Raw genomic sequence first — 9,157 nt, 5'->3', positions numbered from 1 at the left:
CGTAAATTGCATCGGAATTAAATACAAAAGGCACAATGCGGACTTAAGCACAAGAAGACTGACTCTTCTTACTGTCTATGTTTTGAACCATTCCTGTGACACTAGTTATAGATTCCGATGCTTCACGTCAGATTTACTGTATCGCTCAGACGTTCTTATTTACGATGAAACACAGATATTGCATCGGAATTAAATGCAAAAGGCACAATGCCGACTCAAGTACAAGAAGACTGTCTCTTCTTACTGTCTATGGTTTGAACCAATTCTGTGACACTAGTTATAGATCCCGATGCTTCACTTCAGGTTTACTGTATCCCTCTGACCTCCTTATTGACGAAGAAACACAGATATTTCATCGGATTAAATACAAAAGGCACAATGCCGACTTAAGTACAAGAAGACTGACCCTTCATACTGTCTATGTTTTGAACCATTCCTGTGACACTAGTTATAGATTCCGATGCTTCACTTCAGGTTTACTGTATCCCTCTGACCTTCGTATTGACGATGAAACACAGAAATTGCATCGGAATTAAATACAAAAGGCACAATGCCGACTTAAGTACAAAAAGACTGACTCTTCTTACTGTCTATGTTTTGAAAAGTTCCTGTGACACTAGTTATAGATTCTGTATGCTTCACTTCAGGTTTGCTGTATCCCTGTGAGCTTCTTATTGACGATGAAACACAGAAATTGCATCAGAATTATATACAAAAGGCACAATGCCGACTTAAGTACAAGAGGACTGACTCTTCTTACTGTCTATGTATTGAACCATTCCTGTGACACTAGTTATAGATTCCGATGCTTCACTTCAGGGTTTCTGTATCCCTTTCACCTTATTGAAGATGAAACACAGAAATTGCACCTTAATTAAATACAAAAGGCACAATGCCGACTTAAGTACAAGAACACTGACTCACTTACTGTCTATGGTTTGAACCATTCCTGTGACACTAGTAATAGATTCCGATGCTTCACTTCAGGTTTACTGTATCCCTCTGACCTTCTTATTGACGATCAAACACAGAAATTGCATCAGAATTATATACAAAAGTCACAATGCCGACTTAAGTACAAGAGAACTGACACTTCTTACTGTCCATGATTTGAACCATTGCTGTTACACTAGTTATAGATTCCGATGCTTCACTTCAGGTTTACTGTATCCCTCTGACCTTGTTATTGACGATGAAACACGTAATTGCATCGGAATTAAATACAAAAGGAACAATGCCGACTTCAGTACAAGAACACTAACTCATCTTACTGTCTATGGTTTGAACCATTCCTGTGACACTAGTTATAGTTTCCGATGCTTCACTTCAGGTTTACTGTATCCCTCTGACCTACTTATTGACGATGAAACACGTAAATAGCATCGGAATTAAATACAAAATGCACAATGCCGACTTAAGCACAAGAAGACTGGCTCTTCTTACTGTCTATGCTTTGAACCATTCCTGTGACACTAGTTATAGATTCCGATGCTTCACGTCAGGTTTACGGTATCCCTCTGACGTTCGTATTGACGATGAAACACAGAAATTGCGTCGGAATTAAATACAAAAGGCACAATGCCGACTCAAGTACAAGAAGACTGTCTCTTCTTACTGTCTATGTTTTGAACCAATTCTGTGACACTAGTTATAGATTCCGATGCTTCACTTCAAGTTTACTGTATCCCTCTGACGTTCTTATTGACGATGAAACACAGAAATTGCATCGGAATTAAATAGAAAAGGCACACTGCCGACCTAAGTACAAGAAAACTGACTCTTCTTACTGTCTATGTTTTGAACCATTCCTGTGACACTAGTTATAGATTCCGATGCTTCACTTCAGGTTTACTGTATCCCTTTCATTTTCTTATTGACGATGAAACACAGAAATTGCATCTTAATTAAATACAAAAGGCACAATGCCGACTAAAGTACAAGAACACTGACTCTTCTTACTGTCTATGGTTTGAACCATTCCTGTGACACTAGTAATAGATTCCGATGCTTCACTTCAGGTTACTGTATCCAGCTGACCTTCTTATTGACGATGAAGCACAGAAATTGCATCGGAATTATATACAAAAGGCACAATGCCGACTTAAGTACAAGAAGACTGACTCTTCTTAATGTCTATGTTTTGAACCATTCCTGTGACACTAGTTAAAGATTCCGATGCTTCACTTCAGGTTTACTGTATCCCTCTGACCTTCTTATTGACGATGAAACACAGAAAATGCATCTTAATTAAATACAAAGACACAATGCCGACTTCAGTACAAGAACACTAACTCATCTTACTGTCTATGGTTTGAACCATTCCTGTGACACTAGTTATAGATTCCGATGCTTCACTTCAGGTTTACTGTATCCCTCTGACCTACTTATTGACGATGAAACACGTAAATTGCATCGGAAATAAATACAAAGGGCACAATGCGGACTTAAGCACAAGAAGACTGACTCTTCTTACTGTCTATGTTTTGAACCATTCCTGTGACACTAGTTATAGATTCCAATGCTTCACGTCAGGTTTACTGTATCCCTCTGACCTTCTTATTGACGATGAAACACAGAAATTGCATCGGAATTAAATACAAAAGCCACAATGCCGACTCAAGTACAAGAAGACTGTCTCTTCTTACTGTCTATGTTTTGAACCAATTCTGTGACACTAGTTATAGATTCTGATGCTTCACTTCAGGTTTACTGTATCCCTATTACCTTCTTATTGACTAAGAAACACAGATATTGCATCGGAATTAAATACAAAAGGCACAATGCCGACTTAAGTACAAGAAGACTGACCCTTCTTACAGTCTATGTTTTGATCCAATCCTGAGACACTAGTTATAAATTCCGATGCTTCACTGCAGGTTTACTGTATCCTTCTGACCTTCTTATTGACGATGAAACTCAGAAATTGCATCGGAATTAAACACAAAAGGCACAATGCCGACCTAAGTACAAAAAAACTGACTCTTCTTACTGTTTATGTTTTGAACCATTCCTGTGACACTAGTTACAGATTCCGATGCTTCATTTCAAGTTTACCTTATCCCTGTGACCTTCGTATTGACAATGAAACACAGAAATTGCATTGGAATTAAATACAAAAGGCACAATGCCGACTTAAGTACAAGAAAACTGACTCTTCTTACTGTCCATGATATGAACCATTGCTGTTACACTAGTTATAGATTCCGATGCTTCACTTCAGTTTTACTGCATCCCTCTGACCTTCATAATGACGATGAAACACGTAAATTGCATCGGAATTAAATACAAAAGGCACAATGCCGACTTATGTACAAGAAGACTGACTCTTCTTACTGTCTATGTTTGAACCATTCCTGTGACACTAGTTATAGATTCCGATGCTTCACTTCAGGTTTACTGTATCCCCCTGACCTTCTTATTGACGATGAAACACAGAAATTGCATCGGAATTAAATAGAAGAGGCACAATCCCTACTCAAGTACAAGAAGACTGGCTCATCTTACTGTCTATGTTTTGATTCATTTCTGTGACACTAGTTATAGATTCCGATGCTTCACTTCAGGTTTACTGTATCCCTTTCACCTTCTTATTGACGATGAAACACAGAAATTGCATCTTAAATAAATACAAAAGGCACAATGCCGACTTAAGTACAAGAACACTGACTCTTCTTACTGTCTATGTTTGCACCATTCCTGTGACACTAGTTATAGATTCCGATGCTTCACTTCAGATTTACTGTATCCCTCTGACCTACTTGTTGACGATGAAACACAGAAATTGCATCTTAATTAAATACAAAAGGCACAATGCCGACTTCAGTACAAGAACACTAACTCATCTTACTGTCTATGGTTTGAACCATTCCTGTGACATTAGTTATAGATTCCGATGCTTCACTTCAGGTTTACTGTATCCCTCTGACCTACTTATTGACGATGAAACACGTAAATTGCATCGGAATGAATTACAAAATGCACAATGCCGACTTATGTACAAGAAGACTGACTCTTCTTACTGTCTATGTTTGAACCATTCCTGTGACACTAGTTATAGATTCCGATGCTTCACTTCAGGTTTACTGTATCCCCCTGACCTTCTTATTGACGATGAAACACAGAAATTGCATCGGAATTAAATAGAAGAGGCACAATCCCTACTCAAGTACAAGAAGACTGGCTCTTCTTACTGTCTATGTTTTGATTCATTTCTGTGACACTAGTTATAGATTCCGATGCTTCACTTCAGGTTTACAGTATCCCTTTCACCTTCTTATTGACGATGAAACACAGAAATTGCATCTTAAATAAATACAAAAGGCACAATGCCGACTTAAGTACAAGAACACTGACTCTTCTTACTGTCTATGTTTGCACCATTCCTGTGACACTAGTTATAGATTCCGATGCTTCACTTCAGATTTACTGTATCCCTCTGACCTACTTGTTGACGATGAAACACATAAATTGCATCTTAATTAAATACAAAAGCTTAATGCCGACTAAAGTACAAGAACACTGACTCTTATTACTGGCTATGGTTTGAACCATTGCTGTGACACTAGTAATAGATTCCGATGTTTCACTTCAGGTTTACTGTATCCCTTAGACCTTCTTATTGACGATCAAACACAGAAAATTCATCGGAATTAAATACAAAAGGCACAATGCCGACCCAAGTACAAGAAGACCGGCTCGTCTTACTGTCTATGTTTTGAACCATTCCTGTGACACTAGTTATAGATTCCGATGCTTCACTTCAGGTTTACCGTATCCCTCTGACCTTCTTATTGACGATGAAACACGTAAATTGCATCGGATTTAAATACAAAAGGCACAATGCCGACTCAAGTACAAGAAGACTGGCTCTTCTTACTGTCTATGTTTCGAACCATTTCTGTGACACTAGTTATAGATTCCGATGCTTCACTTCAGGTTTACTGTATCCCTCTGACCTTCGTAATGACGAAGAAACACAGGTATTGCATCGGAATTAAATACAAAAGGCACAATACCGACTTAAGTACAAGAAGACTGACCCTTCTTATTGTCTATGTTTTGAACGATTCCTGTGACACTAGTTATAGATTCCGATGCTTCACTACAGGTTTACTGTATCCCTCTGACCTTCGTATTGACGATGAAACACAGAAATTGCATCGGAATTAAATACAAAAGGCACAATGCCGACTTAAGTACAAGATAACTGACTCTTCTTACTGACTATGTTTTGAACCATTCCTGTGACACTAGTTATAGATTCCGATGCTTCACTTCTGGTTTACTGTATCTCTCTGACCTTCTTATTGACGATGTAACACAGAAATTGCATCGGAATTAAATACAAAAGGCACAATGGCGACTTAAGTACAAGATGACTGACTCTTCCTACTGTCTATGTTTTGACCCATTCCTGTGACACTAGTTATAGATTCCGATGCTTCACTCCAGGTTTACTGTATCCCTCTGACCTTCGTAATGACGAAGAAACACAGATATTGCATCGGAATTAAATACAAAAGGCACAATGCCGACTTAAGTACAAGAAGACTGACCCTTCTTATTGTCTATGTTTTGAACGATTCCTGTGACACTAGTTATAGATTCCGATGCTTCACTTCAGGTTTACTGTATCCCTCGGACCTTCGTATTGACGATGAAACACAGAAATTGCATCGGAATTAAATACAAAAGGCACAATGCCGACTTAAGTACAAGATAACTGACTCTTCTTACTGACTATGTTTTGAACCATTCCTGTGACACTAGTTATAGATTCCGATGCTTCACTTCGGGTTTGCTGTATCCCTCGGACCTTCAGGTTTGCTGTATCCCTCGGACCTTCTTATTGACGATCAAACACAGAAAATTCATCGGAATTAAATACAAAAGGCACAATGCCGACTTCAGTACAAGAACACTTACTATTCTTACGGTCTATGTTTTGAATCATTCCTGTGACACTAGTTATAGATTCCGATGCTTCACTTCAGGTTTACTGTATCCCTCTGACCTTCTTATTGACGATGTAACACAGAAATTGCATCGGAATTAAATACAAAAGGCACAATGCCGACTCAAGTACAAGAAGACTGGCTCTTTCTACTGTCTATGTTTTGAACCATTTCTGTGACACTAGTTATAGATTCCCATGCTTAACTTCAGGTTTACTGTATCCCTCTGACATTCTTATTGACGAAGAACCACAGATACTGCATCGGATTAAATACAAAAGGCACAATGCCGACTTAAGTACAAGAAGAATGACCTTTGTTACTGTCTATGTTTTGAACCATTCCTGTGACACTAGTTATAGATTCCGATGCTTTACTTCAGGTTTACTGTATCTCTCTGACCTTCGTATTGACGATGAAACACAGAAATTGCATCGGAATTAAATACAAAAGGCACAAGGCGACTTAAGTACAAGATGACTGACCCTTCTTACTGTCTATGTTTTGAACCATTCCTGTGACACTACTTATTGATTCCGATGCTTCACGTCAGGTTTAATGTATCCCTCTGACCTTATTATTGACGATGAAACACAAAAATTGCACCTTAATTAAATACAAAAGGCACAATGCCGACTTCAGTACAAGAACACTGACTCTTCTTACAGTCTACGGTTTGAACCATTCCTGTGAAACTAGTTCTAGATTCCGATGCTTCACTTCAGGTTTGCTGTATCCCTCGGACCTTCTTATTGACGATCAAACACATAAAATTCATCGGAATTATATACAAAAGGCACAATGCCGACTTCAGTACAAGAAGACTGGCTCTTCTTACTGTCTATGTTTTGAACCATTTCTGTGACACTAGTTATAGATTCCGATGCTTCACTTCAGGTTTACTGTATCCCTCTGACCTTTTTATTGACGAAGAAACACAGATATTGCATCGAATTAAATACAAAAGGCACAATGCTGACTTAAGTACAAGAAGACTGACCCTTCTCACTGTCTATGTTTTGAACCATTCCTGTGACACTAGTAATAGATTCCGATGCTTCACTTCAGGTTTACTGTATCCCTCTGACCTTCGTATTAACGATGAAACACAGAAGTTGCATCTTAAATAAATACAAAAGGCACAATGCCGACTTAAGTACACGAACACTGACTCTTCTTACTGACTATGGTTTGAACCATTCCTGTGACACTAGTAATAGATTCCGATGCTTCACTTCAGGTTTACTGTATCCCTCTGACCTTCTTATTGACGATCAAACACAGAAAATTCATCGGAATTAAATACAAAAGGCACAATGCCGACTCAAGTACAAGAAGACTGGCTCTTCTTACTGTCTATGATTTGAACCATTCCTGTGACACTAGTTATAGATTCCGATGCTTCACTTCAGGTTTACTGTATCCAGCTGACCTTCTTATTGACGATGAAGCACAGAAATTGCATCGGAATTATATACAAAAGGCACAATGCTGACTTAAGTACAAGAAGACTGACTCTTCTAACTGTCTATGTTTTGAACCATTCCTGTGACACTACTTAAAGATTTCGATGCTTCACTTCAGGGTTACTGTATCCCTCTGACCTTCTTATTGACGATGAAACACAGAAATTGCATCTTAATTAAATACAAAAGGCACAATGCCGACTTCAGTACAAGAACACTAACTAATCTTACTGTCTATGGTTTGTACCATTCCTATGACACTAGTTTATAGATTGCGATGCTTCACTTCAGGTTTACTGTATCCCTCTGACGTTCTTAATTACGATGAAACACAGAAATTGCATCGGAATTAAATACAAAAGGCAGAATGCCGACTCAAGTACAAGAAGACTGTCTCTTCTTACTGTCTATGTTTTGAACCAATTCTGTGACACTAGTTATAGATTCCGATGCTTCACTTCAGGTTTACTGTATCCCTCTGACCTTCTTATTGGCGATGTAACACAGAAATTGCATCGGAATTAAATACAAAAGGCACAATGCCGACTCAAGTACAAGAAGACTGGCTCTTCTTACTGTCTATGTTTTGAACCATTTCTGTGACACTAGTTATAGATTCCGATGCTTCACTTCACGTTTACTGTATCCCTCTGACGTTCTTATTGACGAAGAAACACAGATATTTCATCGGATTAAATACAAAAGGCACAATGCCGACTTAAGTACAAGAAGACTGACCCTTCTTACTGTCTATGCTTTGAACCATTCCTGTGACACTAGTTATAGATTCCGATGCTTCACTTCAGGTTTACTGTATCCCTCTGACCTTCGTGTTGACGATGAAACACAGAAATTGAATCGGAATTAAATACAAAACACACAATGCCGACTTAAGTACAAAAAGACTGACTCTTCTTACTGTCTATGTTTTGAAAAATTCCTGTGACACTAGTTACAGATTCCGATGCTTCATTTCAAGTTTACCTTATCCCTGTGACCTTCGTATTGACGATGAAACACAGAAATTGCATTGGAATTAAATACAAAAGGCACAATGCCGACTTAAGTACAACAAAACTGACTCTTCTTACTGTCCATGATTTGTACCATTGCTGTTACACTAGTTACAGATTCCGATGCTTCACTTCAGTTTTACTGCATCCCTCTGACCTTCATAATGACGATGAAACACGTAAATTGCATCGGAATTAAATACAAAAGACACAATGCCGACTTATGTACAAGAAGACTGACTCTTCTTACTGTCTATGTTTGAACCATTCCTGTGACACTAGTTATAGATTCCGATGCTTCACTTCAGGTTTACTGTATCCCCCTGACCTTCTTATTGACGATGAAACACAGAAATTGCATCGGAATTAAATAGAAGAGGCACAATCCTACTCAAGTACAAGAAGACTGGCTCTTCTTACTGTCTATGTTTTGATTCATTTCTGTGACACTAGTTATAGATTCCGATGCTTCACTTCAGGTTTACTGTATCCCTTTCACCTTCTTAATGACGATGAAATACGGAAATTGCATCTTAAATAAATACAAAAGGCACAATGCCGACTTAAGTACAAGAACACTGACTCTTCTTACTGTCTATGTTTGAACCATTCCTGTGACACTAGTTATAGATTCCGATGCTTCACTTCAGATTTACTGTATCCCTCTGACCTACTTGTTGACGATGAAACACAGAAATTGCATCTTAATTAAATACAAAAGGCA

This window comes from Schistocerca piceifrons, unplaced genomic scaffold (assembly GCF_021461385.2).
Source record: "Schistocerca piceifrons isolate TAMUIC-IGC-003096 unplaced genomic scaffold, iqSchPice1.1 HiC_scaffold_1485, whole genome shotgun sequence".
Taxonomy (NCBI): Eukaryota; Metazoa; Arthropoda; class Insecta; order Orthoptera; family Acrididae; genus Schistocerca; species Schistocerca piceifrons.
Note: the sequence above shows the minus strand (reverse complement) of the source record.